The following is a 16,683-nucleotide window of genomic DNA, read 5'->3' as shown; positions in this document are numbered from 1 at the left end:
TTAGAAGCCCAAGGCTTCCATGATGGCAATTCCATCATTTGGCCCACACCCAACCCAGCTAGGCCAGTACCTTTCTAATCGATGAAGATGGTTTGGCAAGATAAGTCCCCTCCTCCTCGACAAAATCCTACGTTTCCCACACCCAACCCATGGGCACTAAAAAGCTCAATTTGCCCACCCCTTTTCCCCAACGGAGCCTCGTCCACGAAGCTCTACCCCGCCCCTCAACTTCGTCACCAAACCAAGGGACAGTGCTACAAATGGCTGAGCTTCTCCAACCGCTCAAAGATAGTCACCACATGGGCCACTCAGTACAAAACCCTCTTTATGGGTGTTGACCAATAAACCCCCCCCCAAAAAAAAGAGTCCCTAGGTGATTAGGACCACGGGTACACCTTTTGCCCTCACCCATGCACAACACCTGCAAATCTCACTGGGCTTTGTCCTATGCGCATACACTATGCGCATACACCACACAAAGATTCATCATCAGACGGCCATCCAAGTACGTCTCTGGATGGGGGGACCATGGTGGGCACAAGCCTCGTCCATGGTACGAGACCCATCACCTAGATCTTCTCAATCACCCCTGCTTCACTCGAATAACTGTGCTTTGTGTCACAAGTCTGGATCCTTGCCATCAACTACCACGCCTATCAACACAGGATCCCTGAGCTCCAATGACAGAAGAAGACAAAGCACAAAAAGAAATAGAGAGCACACTACAACCTGATGACTCAACATCAATGGGAGCCAAGATACCCATTACGATGTCTTGACAAAGATGCTAGAGCTTCATGTACATCGCCATTAACATACAACATCTCGGAGCGCAAGCAGTCTCCATGCGTGTTGCCTCCTTGTCCCTCCGAAATTTCCCCCTGGCCACCTGCTTTACCCCTCTTTAATAATACCACCTCCCACTTGGATACTGGTCATTAAGTATTTCGTGCTCGTCTACTCATTCAAGTACTCTGACTTCTCTAATGAGGATGTACCGCCTCGCAAAGGTGGAAAAAAAAAAAGAAAAACACAAAAAAAAGAGTACTAATGGGCACATATAAAAAAGCAAACTCACAAGAGCCCATACGACTAGCTAGATACATAACTGCTAGTACTTCACTAACTTCTTTCCATCTTACTAACTCCCCCACCCCCTCTCATTTCTAGAGAGATAGGAGAACCAACCAAGTGCGACCTTTCCCACATGCCTCAACAACCCCTCACCGATCACGAGGATGCGATCGACTTTAGGAAGAGGAGTATGTTAGCCACATATTGGTTAACACATTCCTACAACAACTATGTTCGCACATTTATGTAATGGGCATCACCACTATATAAATCCTATCATTTGATGAGGGAAACGCCCTAAAGACGCTCCCAAGTATTGAGCTTTGAAGGACAGACAAGAGGATCTTGGTTAGTTGGTCAAACCATAGAGAAATTCCTTGTAACTATGTTTTGGGTGCCCCGGGTCACTTACTCCCATGTGGCTTAGTGGGAAAAGGCTTGGAACTATAAAAGCCAATTTCTCTTATTTGTAACTCATTCTTCCATTTGTGCAATAGAATTGGAGTGTTCTCTCTCTCTCTCTTTCCCTCTCTTTTGCAACTCTAATCTAGCATGTGTGGTGTGTTTAAGGTTAAGGTTTGGGAGTGATTAGTGCTAATCACTTGTTCCCTCTTGCTTCCTCTCTCTCGGGCTATAGAGCGGGGCGGTCCAGGCGCCCCAAGATGAGAGGCCCATCTCGACACCGACGGAGACTACAACAGAGGATCAGGACCATACTAGCACGGCATGGGAGACGTCCAGTCATAGTACTCACCATGGAGGACATTGAGGATATCCGCCCATCGACCGATGAGAGACATCTTTGGATAGTGATGTATATGATGCTTCCTTCCCAGATGTTTTCCATTAGGAGCTCCTAGTACCTTACTTTTCCTTATAGTTGTTGTTTCAGTTTCAATTAGTTGTTTAGTTGTTTTAGCTTTTCCTTATAGTTATTGTTTTAGTTTCAGTTAGTTGTTTAGTTGTTTTAGCTTTTCCTAACAGACATTATATTAGATCCACTAATTGTTGTAACCTTTTTAGTCTCATAGGTCATTTTGGCCTTTTGAAGACGTTAATATATCATTTCATTTCTCTCTCTCTCTCTCTCTCTCTCTCTTTTGATTAGGCTAACCAATGCGATCCTCTTCTAGGGAGATCCCACATGATTTTGCAAGAGAGCTTGCATCACCCGTAGGATTAGAGCAACTACCTCGGTGCGACGAGTGCGGGAGGATGGTGGTGATGAGCGACTACGGTGGAGCTCTTGGGCCATGCTTGAGCTCGGCGGATAGGCAACTTTCCACGACACATTAGGATAGGGTTTCCTTTAACAGGTCGCTACTAGGAGATGGCCTTTATTGCAAGATATGTGTGTATCTTAAGAGCCATGGGTGGTAATGGCTAAGGCCCTCATAGAGAAGGTTGCACTTGTGCATGGTAATACCAAGATTGATGGTACATGGTGGGATGTAGTGAATGGTTCCCAATAGGTTCAAGTGTGGTGGCTTCACCTCTCCTTTCTCATTTGATGATCTCATGGAAGGAGGTGTTGGCATACACTAAATGGAAGCCTTTAGATCAGCGGCGGTTGTAGTCAAATTCTATGGCAAGTGAGGTGTTGGCTACTTCCTGACTTCTGGAGTGGCATGACAAACTTGTTGAGTGGCCAAAATTCAATAGAATGGCTTGATTGGGACTAGTGAGAATTGCTTTGTTGCCATGTCGAGGTTACTTATTGTCTTTTCGAAAAATCTGTCAATATTTTCGGGTTCCACGTGGATATGTACAGTTATTTATGGGAGAAGGTGAGGGCAGCACTTACACCATTTGGTGATATTCCTTAGTTGGAAGATTATCAACCTTGGTTAGATTGGGCATTTAGAAAGCCTCAGGACATTGTCCAACGTACAACAAATCAAGTGTACCATATGATGGTAGAAAAGTGTTGGATCATTGAGAAGGCTAATAGGGTATGGAACATCAGGAAGAGTAGGGCTTGGTGGAAGGAAGTAATCTTACAGGGCTGGTGGTCTAAGATTCCATATCAAGGGAAGGTGTTCCTATGGCGCATGCTAGTTGAAGGCCTACCATTGGGGGACCAGTGCGAAAGCAGCAGATTGCTTCTACTAATTGTGTGTTTTGTACTACATGCTTGGAAACATGCCCGCATCTTTTCATTTCATGTCCGATGGCAAAGAAGGTGTGGGATTTCCTTTCTTGTGTATGGACTCCATTGACAGATAGGCCCATAAAGGTTAAAGACTAGATTTTTGGCAAGATTCCGAATGGGCCAGATAACCTAGAACATTCAGTTTTCTTTTATTTTTTCAAGTGGACAGGTTTGTGGCATATCTGGTTAACTAGGAATGCCTTCATATTTGATGCAAATGTTAGTATTATAGCTCTCACAGAGGTCGTATAAAAGAGCTACTATTGTGGCAAGTCTCTTTCTTGCGGTCCGCTCATTTGGTGGAGAATGACACGGCTATATATTGGATGAGGGTTCTCTGAGCCACACCTGTGGTTCGGAGTAATTAGTGTCGTACATCTCATGGTGGCCATGTGGCCATTTATAAAGTAATTTTGGTGATATATCTTCTATTATGAAAAAAAGAGAGATGAAATCTACGAGAGAGAGTGGATTACCTATTAAATTAGAGTTATGTCCAACCCATCGTCTTGGGATGAACCCAACAAGTGAGTAGTTTTGCTACACTAGAGTAAACATGTCATATAAATTTATTTTCGACTTGGTAATATAAGTCAAGTTGGGATCATTGATGTTATGATACCCAAATGTAAGCTTTGGTGAAGACATTGGCAGTGGATAGTAAAGTTGTTTTGTGAGATTGATAAGAAGACGGTAAGGAGATGCTTAGGAAAGAGCCATGAAGGTATGGTGGGAAAAATCAGCATTTGACCGTGAAAGACGCGTGACGCTACTCGTTTGTTATTTTTCATCTATCTTCCTATGCTCAACTGAACCTCTAATAAAAACCAAACGCAAGCTTGTTTTCCCAAAGGAAGCAGCCGCCCGACACTCTCCACGCCAGAAAAAGGAGGGGTGCTGGTGCGCTGGTGCTGGGCTTGCTCTGCATCATCTAAGCAACCCCGGGCTTCCTGGCATGAGAAGGATTGGTATGTTAATCTCTCCCTGCAATTTTGCTCTCGTGCTTGTCAAAGGATCCGAAGCTTTGAGATCTAACGGGTTTAAAATAAAAATTAGCAATTTATTGGCGACGATTTAGCAATGTTTCCGCCCTTCTTATGTATGGCCAGATTTCGCAGTACATGCAAGTGTTTGTCCCCTTCCGGCCGTTACTATGGCCACAAACACAGAGAGCCATAAGCTTGGAACAGCCAGATGCACACAATTGTGCAAAAATATTTTTCCAATGAAGAACAGTAACCCCTTCCCCCCTAAACCTTCTTCAATCCGACCCATTTAGAGTAAGGGTGATATTAAGTACAAGGTTGTTAAGACTGAAATTGACTAAACGAGCTAGTTCTCTATGCTCTCAATGCTATACCAGGCCAGGTCCGAGGGTACACTTTGCTGATTTTAAGGCACTGAATAATTCCTCCACTTTGCTACTGGCTTTGGGTCACTTTTCTGTTGTCTTTTGCCACTGTCAAGATTGTTTCCTCACAGCGATTGTAGAATGGCTTTTATCTAGATGCTGCAAAACTCAGGGATTCAACCACATGCACTCAGGATTTCCATGGGCCAGATCAAGGTGTCATAACACGAACTCCAGGTTGAGAGGGCATCGAGAGATATGAGTATGAAGGGTACACGGCATGCATGAGGAGCAAGCTATCCTTTAATGCCCGGCACACTTCGAGGCTTGTTAAAGGGTATGTAGGATCTATGGACAGGCTTGGATGGCCCATATCCATGGGCAAAGGGGATGTGAGCAACCAATGGTCAGCCCACACAAGGCCAATAGTTGGCCAGCATAAAGGGGCAAAATTGTCACGTGCATCCCGCACTTGGATGCCACGTGGACATATCTGAACAAGAAGGTGCATGACTTTGAGTGGAAAACTGGTCCCATGTGAGCTCAGTCCGGGACGAGTCAGCCAGGGTACTACTCCATGCGTCCGAGGTCAGGTGTGCATTGTCCTGCATATGAAGCAGTGCCAGTCCATGTTGTGAGTCTCCCTTTGGAATGATGTCAGGTGCTCTGAGTGTTTGGTTTGCAGCCGGACACCAGGCAACTGTATAGGAAGCATGTAGGTTGCATGTAGAAGGGGGTAGCCCTTAGGGTTACCCCAGAAAGGGGTATTATATCCCGTGAATGGGCAAGGGGTAGGCCTTAGGCCACCCCAAGGGGGGCCCAAGCCCAAGAGGCCCATGGCCTCTTCCCACCAGCCAAGGATGCCGTGGCTCTGTCGGCTACGCCATAGAAAAGCCTAGCCAGGCAACCGACATGCTTTGAAGGCTAGCCCAGCCATTCGGCTAGCCCATGGGCAGCCAGGATTGTAGGCGGCTTGGGCATAAGGGCTGCCCAGCAGCCTGGATAGTATGCGCAAAGCAGCCAGCATGGCTTGGTGTGAAAGCGCTGATTTATTAGTATAATTTGCTGTTTTAAGCCAGTCGTGGAGAATAAATTTGCCACCCGACTCTTGTAGGACAGCCGACCAGCAGCATGAAAGGGTATATAAAGCCCAGCCATAATTCAGGTCATTCATCTCTCATATTTCACAAGGTGCTGCACAGCTGACAGCCAAGGGAGAAGCTAACACAAGGGTGAAGGTTGAAGGTCAAGGGCAAAGATCTATCTCAGGCAAAACAGGTTCAGTCAGTCTTTTATTTTTAGATTTTGCATCATTCTAATAAAAGCAAATACACCATTCGTGGTGGGGGCCCTACAGAGGGTATTCGGGACCCAAGGCTATGTCCTCTTCTCTCTCTCTCTCTCTATTTTTTGCACATTTATTTTCAGTTTTGTGTGTTATTCTTGTCATGAATGATCGCTGATTTCTAGCATTGAAGTTACCGATCTCCCCCGAAGCTTCCACATGTCACAGTGGTATTAGAGCCCACTTCAAGTGTAAAGATTTAGCAAGAAACCAGAAATTTTTTCTTGCTCGTGTGGTTGGTTTTTAGACTCCGATGGACCACCCCTTTTGGAGTGACTCCTGTCCCTCGAAGGACGGTTGGTTTCAGCCTCCGGAAGTCTCCCACACACGTAGTGGATGGTCAGATTGCGCTCCGGAAAGGTAGTGCATTTTCCTGCTATGGCGAGCTACGATGACGAGAGAGAACAAGAACCTTGGGACCAAAGTGCACTAGGCAATCCATCTACAGCATCAGGCAGCATGAGTGTACCAGAGATGTTCCAAAAGATGATGCAAGCAATCGCAGAATACAGGACCAAATTGGAAGAGCAGAAGACGCAACTACTGGCTTTGGAAGAGCGCACCCGGTCTCTAGTTCCGTGTTTTCCGTTTCCTCCTCCCTCTCCTTCCGTTTCCCAGATTCTAAGTCCTCTACAAAGAGACCCTTTCAAAGGGTCACGACCGCAGCCGAGTTCGATGCTTGAGTTGTAGATGGGTGCAATGGAGATTTGACAATGTGAAGACGACGACATGCGATGCATGGAACGTGAACTATACCTTGCGCAAGATTGACACCAGCGACTTCCTCAAGTCATTTTCTCGAGAAAGTGAACTTTAGTAAGTATAATGGTAAACTCGACCCCACAACTCTTTATTCATGGTTGCATCAATTTGAAGCTTATTTTGTTGCAGTTCGAAAAAGTGATACTGACAAGGTGATCTTAGCTAGTTGGTCCTTGGAAGGTGAGACCATTCCTTGGTGGACCCAGTGGACTTATGTCCACACCAGATTAGGTATGGCAGCTTATGTTTGGGACGAGTTTGTCCGTGACCTTAGGGAGCGGTTTCTATCGCTCCATTACCTTTAGCGACTCTAGTTCTTCGGTTTGCCAATAAAATTTCAAACTTATATTTGCAGTTGGGCTTATCTAATACGGACAAGAAAGGGCAATTCCTTTATGGCCTTGACAGGGGAGCTCATCAGAACGCGCAACCAGTTCTTCAGTTTGACAATAAAATTTCAAACTTATGTTTGCAGTTGGACTTATCTGATACGGACAAGAAAGGGCAATTCCTTGACACGCAAATCCAGTGGGAGGTGCGTATGTTTAGGCCAGCCACCTTCGAAGACGCACTCTCACTTGCGTAGAGTGCTGAAATGAAACACAATGGCGGAAAGTCCAAGACTTCCCAGCCGGCTACTCCCAAGGCTAACACCTCGGGGAAAAAAGGCCAGAACTAGACGGGGTCTTTTCCAAGACAGAGCACGGGAGCCTTTGGCTCCAAGAACTCGACCAATGCGTCCAAGCTTACTCCAGACTAGAAAGCGGAGGCAAGCAAGACCGGTGGCAAGTTGAGTGCTAAGGAGATTGCTCAGTACAAGGAGGAGTTTAGGTGTTTCTTTTGTCATACAAAAGGACACACTTCTTGGGAGTGTCCTAAGAAGACTACCACTCCAAAGACCGCCACCCCAGTCTCCAAGTGGTGAGCCCAGCTTCCACATAAATCCCAGTGGCTGTCCCGAATCCCAATGCTTCGGTTGAAGCAATCATTAGCCGGGAGCTCGAAGATAAGCAGAAGGGCGCCCATGACCAGGAGTATGAGTGCAACGAATTGCTCAAGACCTTTGGCTACATAGATGGCCAGAGAGTTGTCGTCTTGTTTGAAAGCGGCAGCACATAGGATGTGGTCACGGAACAGGCCGCTCGGCATGCCTGTTTCGTCTTGACTTCGGTGGACAAGCAAGTTGAGGGTTTTAGCACAGGCATGACGACGAGTGTCAAGTTTGAAGCTCTAGGTGCTAAATTAGTCATTCAGGGCTGTGACATGTGAGGTCTTTGACCGTAGTAAACACAACCTTAGTCTAACTAAACTGCACTTAATGATGCTTAAGAAAGACAGATAGTGTCAATGCAATGCAACTATATTAGATGATGAATGTGGTTACAATGAGATCCAAATGGATCTATGCTGTCCTAGATGATGTCTACCCTTGGAAGAGAGGGAAACATGCTGAAGGATGATGAAGGATGGCTGTCTTGACTCCAATGCTGAGTTCCACCACTTGTATGCTGGTATCCCTCTATGTAGGAGTTGGGAAGATGGCTGAATATGCTGATTGCTGATGTAGATGCTGAACTGAATGCGATGCTGGACTGAATGCGATGATGGGCTGAAACGCTGATGTCAGATGCCCCTTGTGGACTAAAACGCTGATGTGTCTCTATTTATATGGGGGACTGGTGCTGGTTGGCCAGCTTTGCTGCAGTCGGCCAGCACTTAATGCTCACGACTGCCATAAAATACTATAAATGCTATAAAACGTCAGTCGACTGGTTTATACATGCTGTCGGCTGTTGTCGAGACTCTGTCGGCTGCCTCCACAAGCCCCAAATGCTTTGGTCTAGATGGCTAATGTGATGCTACAATGCTGAATCCAACCCATACCATGTGGTACATGCTGAAAACATTCATTTAAATGCCCATAAAATGCCTGATAAATCCTGATGATGTTTATGATGCTAAAACGATGCCATGTCACTGTACACTTGAAGGGTGTGCACGTGACATTCCCCTCTGCTAAACCGTTGTTGGGTGGTATACCTGGCAACCTTTCGACTCCTTTGGGGATCCTTCTCCTCCGAACCACTGCCCCTTCTGTCTTCTGCTGCCGGGACTGAGGTTGTCTGCAAGGAGTGAAATCCTTTGAGCCAAGACTCTATGTACTGCGGGAACTGAATGGCAAATGCTAAACCGTTGCTGGGTGGTATACCTGGCAACCTTTCGACTCCTTTGGGGCAACCTTTCGACTCCTCTGGGGATCCTTCTCCTCCGAACCACTGCCCCTTCTGTCTTCTGCTGCCGGGACTGAGGTTGTCTGCAAGGAGTGAAATCCTTTGAGCCAAGACTCTATGTACTGCGGGAACTGAATGGCAAATGCTGCTAAAACTGCTTGGAAATGCCTGAGTCACCCCTGACCTGCCTGTGGAAACCTTTCACCTACCACCTCCGCCGTTCCTGAAGCTCTGAACCTCCTGAGGCGATGTTGGAGCAAACTTCCGTCTTCTGTGGAAGAGAAACCCCCCGCCGCTGCTGCCAGTTGAAGCCCAAAACTTATGTCCTCCTTTGATGATGGATGTCATTCTTCCCCAGAGAGTTCATGGGCAAACATGTATGCCTTGCAGATGCAAGACGGACTGCTAAGATGACTACTATGCAAGCCATGTGCAACCCTATATGCTGTGCAAGAATGCAGATGGATGGATTACTAATGCATACCTAAGGGAAAATCCCTAAGGGTGGGTTTAACTGTGCGGAAGCGATTAACATGATGTCTGACTGAATGACTGATGGAATGAAAATGATCTAAGGCTGGTTACCTTGTAACGCTCTGATACCAATGTGACATGTGAGGTCTTTGACCGTAGTAAACCCAACCTTAGTCTAACTAAACTGCACTTAATGATGCTTAAGAAAGACAGATAGTGTCAATGCAATGCAATGCAATGCAACTATATTAGATGATGAATGTGGTTACAATGAGATCCAAATGGAAGAGAGGGAAACATGCTGAAGGATGATGAAGGATGGCTGTCCTGACTCCAATGCTGAGTTCCACCACTTGTATGCTGGTATCCCTCTATGTAGGAGTTGGGAAGATGGCTGAATATGCTGATTGCTGATGTAGATGCTAACTGAATGCGATGCTAGACTGAATGCGATGATGGGCTGAAACGCTGATGTCAGATGCCCCTTGTGGACTAAAACGCTGATGTGTCTCTATTTATATGGGGGATTGGTGCTGGTCGGCCAGCTTTGCTGTAGTCGGTCAGCACTGAATGCTCACGACTGCCATAAAATACTATAAATGCTATAAAACGTTAGTCGGCTTGTCGAGACTCTGTCGGCTGCCTCCACAAGCCCCAAATGCTTTGGTCTAGATGGCTAATGTGATGCTACAATGCTGAATCCAACCCATACCATGTGGTACATGCTGAAAACATTCATTTAAATGCCCATAAAATGCCTGATAAATCCTGATGATGTTTATGATGCTAAAACGATGCCATGTCACTGTACACCTGAAGGGTGTGCACGTGACAAGGGCATAGAGTTTGTGCGTGATTTTATGGTTGCCTCTCTTGTAGGAGCAGACATAATCTTGGGCATTCAGTGGTTTCACAAGTTTCTTCCTAATGTCAAGTGGGACAAGCACACTGTCCAGATTAGCCGGAATGTGTCCAACGTCCCAGTGACCATTAAGTGTGAGCTAGGAATCCCAAACTTGCCGCTCATAAGCCACTTGCAGGCTAAACGAGCAATCAGGAAAGGAGCATATTGTGCGATGATTTACATCCAGATTGCCCAGACGGTGCCTAGTGCTTCTGAGAAGTATTTGGCACTACATGAAAAGTTTCAGAAGATTTTTCTTCGGAGGACCACAAGATCGACCTCCTCCCAGGCTCGGAACCCTCGAGCAAATTTCCATATCGCCTTTCCAAGGCAATGGAATCGGAGTTGGACTGCCAACTCCAAGAATTGTTGCAATCTGGCTTTCTCCGTCCAAGTGTGTTGCCATTTGTAGCACCAATCCCATTTGTCAAGAAGAAAGATGGGTCTTCTCGATCTTGTGTCGATTATCATGCACTCAATAAGCTGACTATCAAAAGTAGATTCCTGATGCCTTGAATAGACTATATTCTTGAGAGGCTGAATGGGGCTAAGGTATTCTCGGAACTCGATTTGAAAGTGGGTACCACGAGGTGAGGATTGTTGAGAGGGACGTTCCCAAGATAGCCTTTCGTACGGAACGGGCCCACTATGAATTCGTAGTCATGCCTTTTGGCTTGACGAACGTCCCAGCCACATTCAACCGCATGATGATGCGGGTGTGTCGGGAATTGATTGGAAAGTGTGTTTATATTTTTGGACGACATAGTGATATTTTCAGCTATGGTTGAGCAGCATGACATTGATGTGGAGAAAGTCCTGAAGTTGCCTGAAAGCAACGAGCTCTACGTCAATGAGAAGAAGTCATAATTTTATTTGTTCGAGGTTCATTACCTTGGATATATAATTAGTGCAGAAGGCATTCGACTTGATCCGACGAAGATGTACGAGATTGTCAATTGAGAAGTACCACAGATTGCTTATGACATCAAATCCTTTGTGGGTATATGCCAGGCATACTCCAACCACATAGACAAGTTTTTTGACCTCTTGGCGGACCTCACCGATTTGCTAAAGGGTGTCAAGACTAAAAGGCAGCGGATTTGAACGACTCCACGAGTGTTGGAGGCATTCAAGAACCTCAAGGTGGCTTTATTAGAAGCACCTTGTCTAGCGCTTGCCTCGTGGGACGAGCCGTTTCAAGCGATCATCGATGCGAGTAACATCGCAATTGGAGGTGTATTACAATAGAATGGCTATCTAGTGGCTTACATGTCTTGTAAGTTACTGCCTGCAGAAAAGAATTACTCGGTCTACGATCGGGAACTCCATCGTAGTTATCCACGAGCGTTGGAGGCATTCAAGAACCTCAAGGTGGCTTTGTTAGAAGCACCTTGTCTAGCGCTTGCCTCATGGGACGAGCTGTTTCAAGTGATCATCGATGCGAGTAACATTGCAATTGGAGGTGTATTACAATAGAATGGCTATCTAGTGGCTTACATGTCTCGTACGTTATTGCCCACGGAAAAGAATTACTCGGTCTACGATCGGGAACTCCTCATAGTTATTTAGGCCTTGAAACATTGGAAACATTTTCTTTATGGTCGTGACTTTTGAGGTTCGCACTGACCATCAGGCATTACCCTGGATTCAGACAATGCCAAGTGGACAGTGGAGTGACCGACAGCACTGCTGGAGCCAGATATTCTAGCAATTTGGTGGTATGATTGAGTACCTTCCAAGAAAGGCCAATCCAGTGGCCGATGCTTTGATCCAGAAGGGACAAGTAACTTTGATTTAGACCACTAGACTCGACCTTGTTGGTATGGGACTAGACGACATGAAGCACACGTACGCGGATTTCGAGGAATTCGGTACACAGTGGGAATAGGCATTGGATGCCAAAGGACCATGCCAATTTTTGATGTGCGATGGTTGGCTTTTCTACAAAGGCCGACTGTGTGTCATGAAGTCGTTCAGGGTAGCTCTCCTCCATGATGCCCATGATGCCATTACTGGTGGTCATTGGGACATGAATTCGACTTTGGAGAAGTTAGAACGACAATATTTGTAACAGAGCTTCTGACTTTGGAGAAGTTAGAACGACAATATTTGTAACACGTAGAAGCTCTGGGAGTCTTCTTTCAGCCCTAAACACCACTTAGAACATGCTGATGCAAAAACGCAGACAAAAGGGAGAGTAGAGAGAGAGAGAGAGCTGGAAATTCAATATATACATATGGTACAAAAAGGTACCCTAAATCTACAGCCATAGGCTGCTTTTTCATAAAAGGTGAAACACCCAAAATACTCCTAGTACTTGATCCACTCCCTAGTGGAGTGAATGATTAACACAATGAGCACATGTGCCTTTTATAGGCTCTTAAACCCCTTGGAGTGCTGGCCGACTATTGGTCGGCTAGCCGATTGGACATAAATCCATATATATTGAAACGCCTGCAGCCGATTGGTCCATAAATCCAATATAATGATGCGCCTGCAGCCGCCTCCCATCTGGTTCAGCCGACAGCCCCTGTGTGCAGCCGACAGCACCCTTCCATGTCTTCCATGCCCTGCTCCAAGTCCAACATTGGCCACTACTGCACCTTATGCTCCTAAATTTTGGTTCTAGTCATCTTTTCCTTGGCTGCCCCTTCTGGACTAGCTCCAGAGAATGTCCATGGCAATTCTTGCACGACAATATTTGAGGCGAGATGTGTTTGCATATGTGCAACAATGTGATATTTGTCAAAGGTGAAAGCTCCTCGTGGGACGAAGATAGGGTTGTTACAGCCCTTGCCAATTTCTGAGGAACCTTTCCAAGATATATTGATGGATTTTGTCACGAATGTGCCTCCCAGTCCGGATAAGCGTAGTACTCAGTGCTTGACTATAGTTGATAGATTTAGCAAATTTGTTATGCTTATTTCATGCAGGGCCAATGTGACTGCCGAAGATGTTACCCATTTGTTCATTCGGCATTGGTACCCGATTGGCCTTTGATGTGCTGAAGTGTTATGTCCACGATCAGCAAGGTAAGTGGGAATCGTATTTGCCTTTAGTTCAAGCTGTTTTGAATGATTCCTTTTCTTCAATTGTTGGGAGGACTCCATATGAAGCAGCGTTTGGAAGACCATTCTAGTCGCTATTGACCAGGACCTCGTCTTTAGTACCTGAAGTAAATAGATTGATGGAGTCTTACCAGGAGATTTTAGAGTCAGTAAAAGATAGGTTGGCTAAAGCACAGGAGGCCTACATTGACATACCAACAAAGATCGAAGGGATATGAAGTTTTCGAAAGGTGATTGGGTTTATCTTTGGATCATGAAGCAAAGATTGAAACAGCTGGGCAAGCGATGCCCAAAGTTGTCATTCAGGAGCTTCGGACCTTTTCCCATCCAAAGAAAGATTAACAAGGTTTCAATGAAGTTGAAGCTACCTCCGAGCTGGACTATGCACGATGTGTTCCATGTCGGTTGGTTAAAACCATATGCAGGTCCGATCCCTTTAGAAGTGAAAGATGAAGCGGAACTAGATATCATTGATGAAGCTGAAGTGATGGTTCCAGAATAGATCCTTTTGCACCGCTTTAAGCATGGCTCAGGCCGAAGACAAAGATAGTTCCTCACAAAGTTTCAGGACCGAGGGACCCACGAAGCGGTATGGCTTGACAAAGTTCTTTGACAACTATCCGGCTTTATTGACGGACTATTTAGAGGCTATGTGAAACTCGTGGATGCCCGGGGGGGCTAGGGCCTTCGACACACTTGTTGATACCATCAATGCATATTAAAACACTTAAACATGGCCACAGTCTTAACACATATCCATCATCACTTTGCATAAAACATAAAAGCTGGACAAAATATCCACAAATGCTGAAAATGGAGCTTGCACATGTGACACCGCATAGAGGCCGGAATGGGCCTCCCCCCCCCCCCCCCTTGGAGTATTTTATTACCCAAGGAGAATAATATCATGTACAAGCTTTGAGGGCCTTACTCTCCCCACGAGAGATGCCAGATTATCCATATACAAATGCCATAACACAGCCTAACACGAGGCTACCAAGCCGGAACACAAGCTGTAGAAATGCCGAGTCAACAATATAATCCACATACCTCCGTGTAGGTACTGATTCTTCCCCAAAAACCATGGGTCTTCATGCAATAGAGCTGGTACAACATGTTCAGCTCTCCATTGAGCCGGTACAGTAGGTACAGTGGCTGGTACAGCTGGGACAGCCAAAACAGTGGTTGGTACAGTAGGTACAGTGGTTGGTACAATAGGTACTGTTGGGGTAAAGGCATTATGCCCACCCTTATAGTGTGTACAAGCCCATAAGTTATAGTACATAGTACACTTAGTACTTTTAATGTACTAAGTGCACTATGTGTACTAGTGCAATATACATGTGTGATAGGGGAGTCACACACTCATGCTTTTTCATGAGTTGACTTATCCCCACAACTCTCTCTCTCTCTCCCTTGCTTCTCTGTGTATGTCTCCCAGGAATGAACTCTAAACCCTAATTACAGGTTTCTCCCCATCAACTGGTATCAGAGCTTTGGTCTCCAGATTTTTCTCCAGGTTCTCCTCCCTCTTCTACTCTGCTGGTCGCCTGCTCTTGGGCCTTTTGATTCCTTGGTCGCAGGGGCTGGCCAGATAGTGCCTGTGTGTTAAGAGGCGTAGCCATCCAGTCATCGCAGCAAACAGGGAACCCAGGCATATAGCGTGGAACTGGTGAGCGTGGAAGGTCGCAGGCAGGCGTTGGCTCTCAGCAGCGAGCCAACCAGGCGAAGGCAGCAGCCGTAGGCGAATTAAGTCCACATGGCGGAGGTCGAGCGTGAGCGTGGACTGGCGACGGTGTAACACACCTAGGCGTCTGTTGACAGCTAAGATAGCTGGCAACGTAAGTACACCTCGTGGCTTTACGCCTGCAGCAACCAGCTGGAAAGGGCGAAGGCGTTGGCGAACAAGTGCTGGCTACTAAAGCGCTATCCAGCAGCGGAGGCGGCACTGGTGGCGAGCGTTAGATTCAGGCGTGTAGCGTCGGCTGGTCCAAAAGCGAGCGAAGGCAGCAGCCAAAGCAGGCGGAGCGTAGTCGGGCGAACACAGGCTGCGTAAGCGTGAAGCGAAGGCAACGGGCGAAGCCGTAAGGGAGTCAGCGACGGCGAAATGGGGCCAGAGAAGAGGCCGCTCCCACCTCGCCCCCTGTAACACGCACGAACACCTCCACGACCTGCGAGGGATCCAACTTGGGCGGCATGGCTGCAGAGTCTCTAGTTTAGCTTCCGCACAGACACGCAGAAGACAAGACTCGCAGGAGAGGTGTGGCGTTCTGCTGTTCAAAATCTGTTGAGTCTCGACGGATCAAGGTGGCGCATTTTTATAGTGGACTGGCCTGGAGTTGGGCTTTCCGGGATGGATCACACCACGGATAATCAAGAAGCCTCCCTCCCTTTTCTGCAACAGCATCAAATCTCCTGCAACAGCATCTGCAATCAACAAAAATCAACCTGCAAATCAGAAAAAATCAGAAATTTCAGAGGTATTTGCCTCTAATTTTTTGCGAATTTCTTATCAATTTAATCAATTGAGCAGGTACAGGTGCCCAATTGCTCATTTTTTGAGCAAAATTGGCAAAATTGGGTGACATTGGTCACAATCAGGATAAATTTGCAGGAAATTGGTCAAATCAGGATCAATTTGCAGGAAATTGGATGTCGAAATTTGGGGCTTTTGATGTAATTGTGCAATTAAGCACTCATACATGCTGTATGATGTAAAAAATCGCATATTTGGGCAAAATCGCAGCAATTGCAGCAAATTGCAGTGCAAATCAAGGGGCTTTTGTGCCGATTTGGTTGATTTGCATGCAGGCGATCGCATTTGATGTTGTGGATAATGTGCTGATGCCTTACAAGCACTCAATGTGCCTGTAAATCAAGGGGCTTTCATGTATTGGATGTATATGTGGCCAGGGGGAAGCATCGTGAACACTCTGGATGCCTTCATGTGCGCCAATGTACCATGCATGATCAGAAATTGATCTCAAATCAAGGGGCTTTTCAAGTTCGTATGCTTGTTGAGCTTGGCAAAGCAGCATGCAAGCCATTTATGCCTTGAATCCTCAAAAATCAGCTTGCAGTCAAGGGGCTTTTGCCCAATTTCTGTTCGGGACTGTTTTATGCAGTGTTCGTGACTGTAAAAATCTGATTTTCACTCATTTGGACAGCCAGGAGAGCATTTATTGCTACTGTACCTGCTGGTACAGATTTGGCACAGCTTTGTGCATGTTTTGACATGGCTGTACACTGTTTTGAGTGATCAAAAGGTTCAAATTCAGCTGCTGAAATTGCCGGTACAGGTTTGGTACATCATTGGTGAGCA

General features: G+C 46.2%; 1 protein-coding gene across 2 annotated transcripts in view; it reads left to right on the top strand.

Annotated features, from left to right (window-relative positions):
• The first annotated feature begins 3,880 nt into the window (after nucleotides 1–3,880).
• LOC147625459 (nodulation receptor kinase-like) overlaps nucleotides 3,881–16,683 on the top strand; it is a 55,074-nt gene continuing 42,271 nt past the window's right edge. Inside the window, exon 1 of one of the 2 annotated variants that reach the window (XM_086818793.1) lies at nucleotides 3,881–4,194. The gene's annotated coding sequence lies outside the window, so the exon portion shown is untranslated. Of the gene's footprint in view, nucleotides 4,195–4,360; nucleotides 4,462–16,683 lie in introns of those variants that run through there. The other variant, XM_086818795.1, reaches the window with a different exon arrangement.

Source organism: Cibotium barometz, chromosome 24, assembly GCF_041138505.1.
Source record: "Cibotium barometz isolate CiBa-2024 chromosome 24, ASM4113850v1, whole genome shotgun sequence".
NCBI classification, from domain to species: Eukaryota; Viridiplantae; Streptophyta; class Polypodiopsida; order Cyatheales; family Cibotiaceae; genus Cibotium; species Cibotium barometz.
The sequence above is the reverse complement of the archived record's forward strand: the minus strand, read 5'-3'. Positions and strand labels throughout refer to the sequence as shown.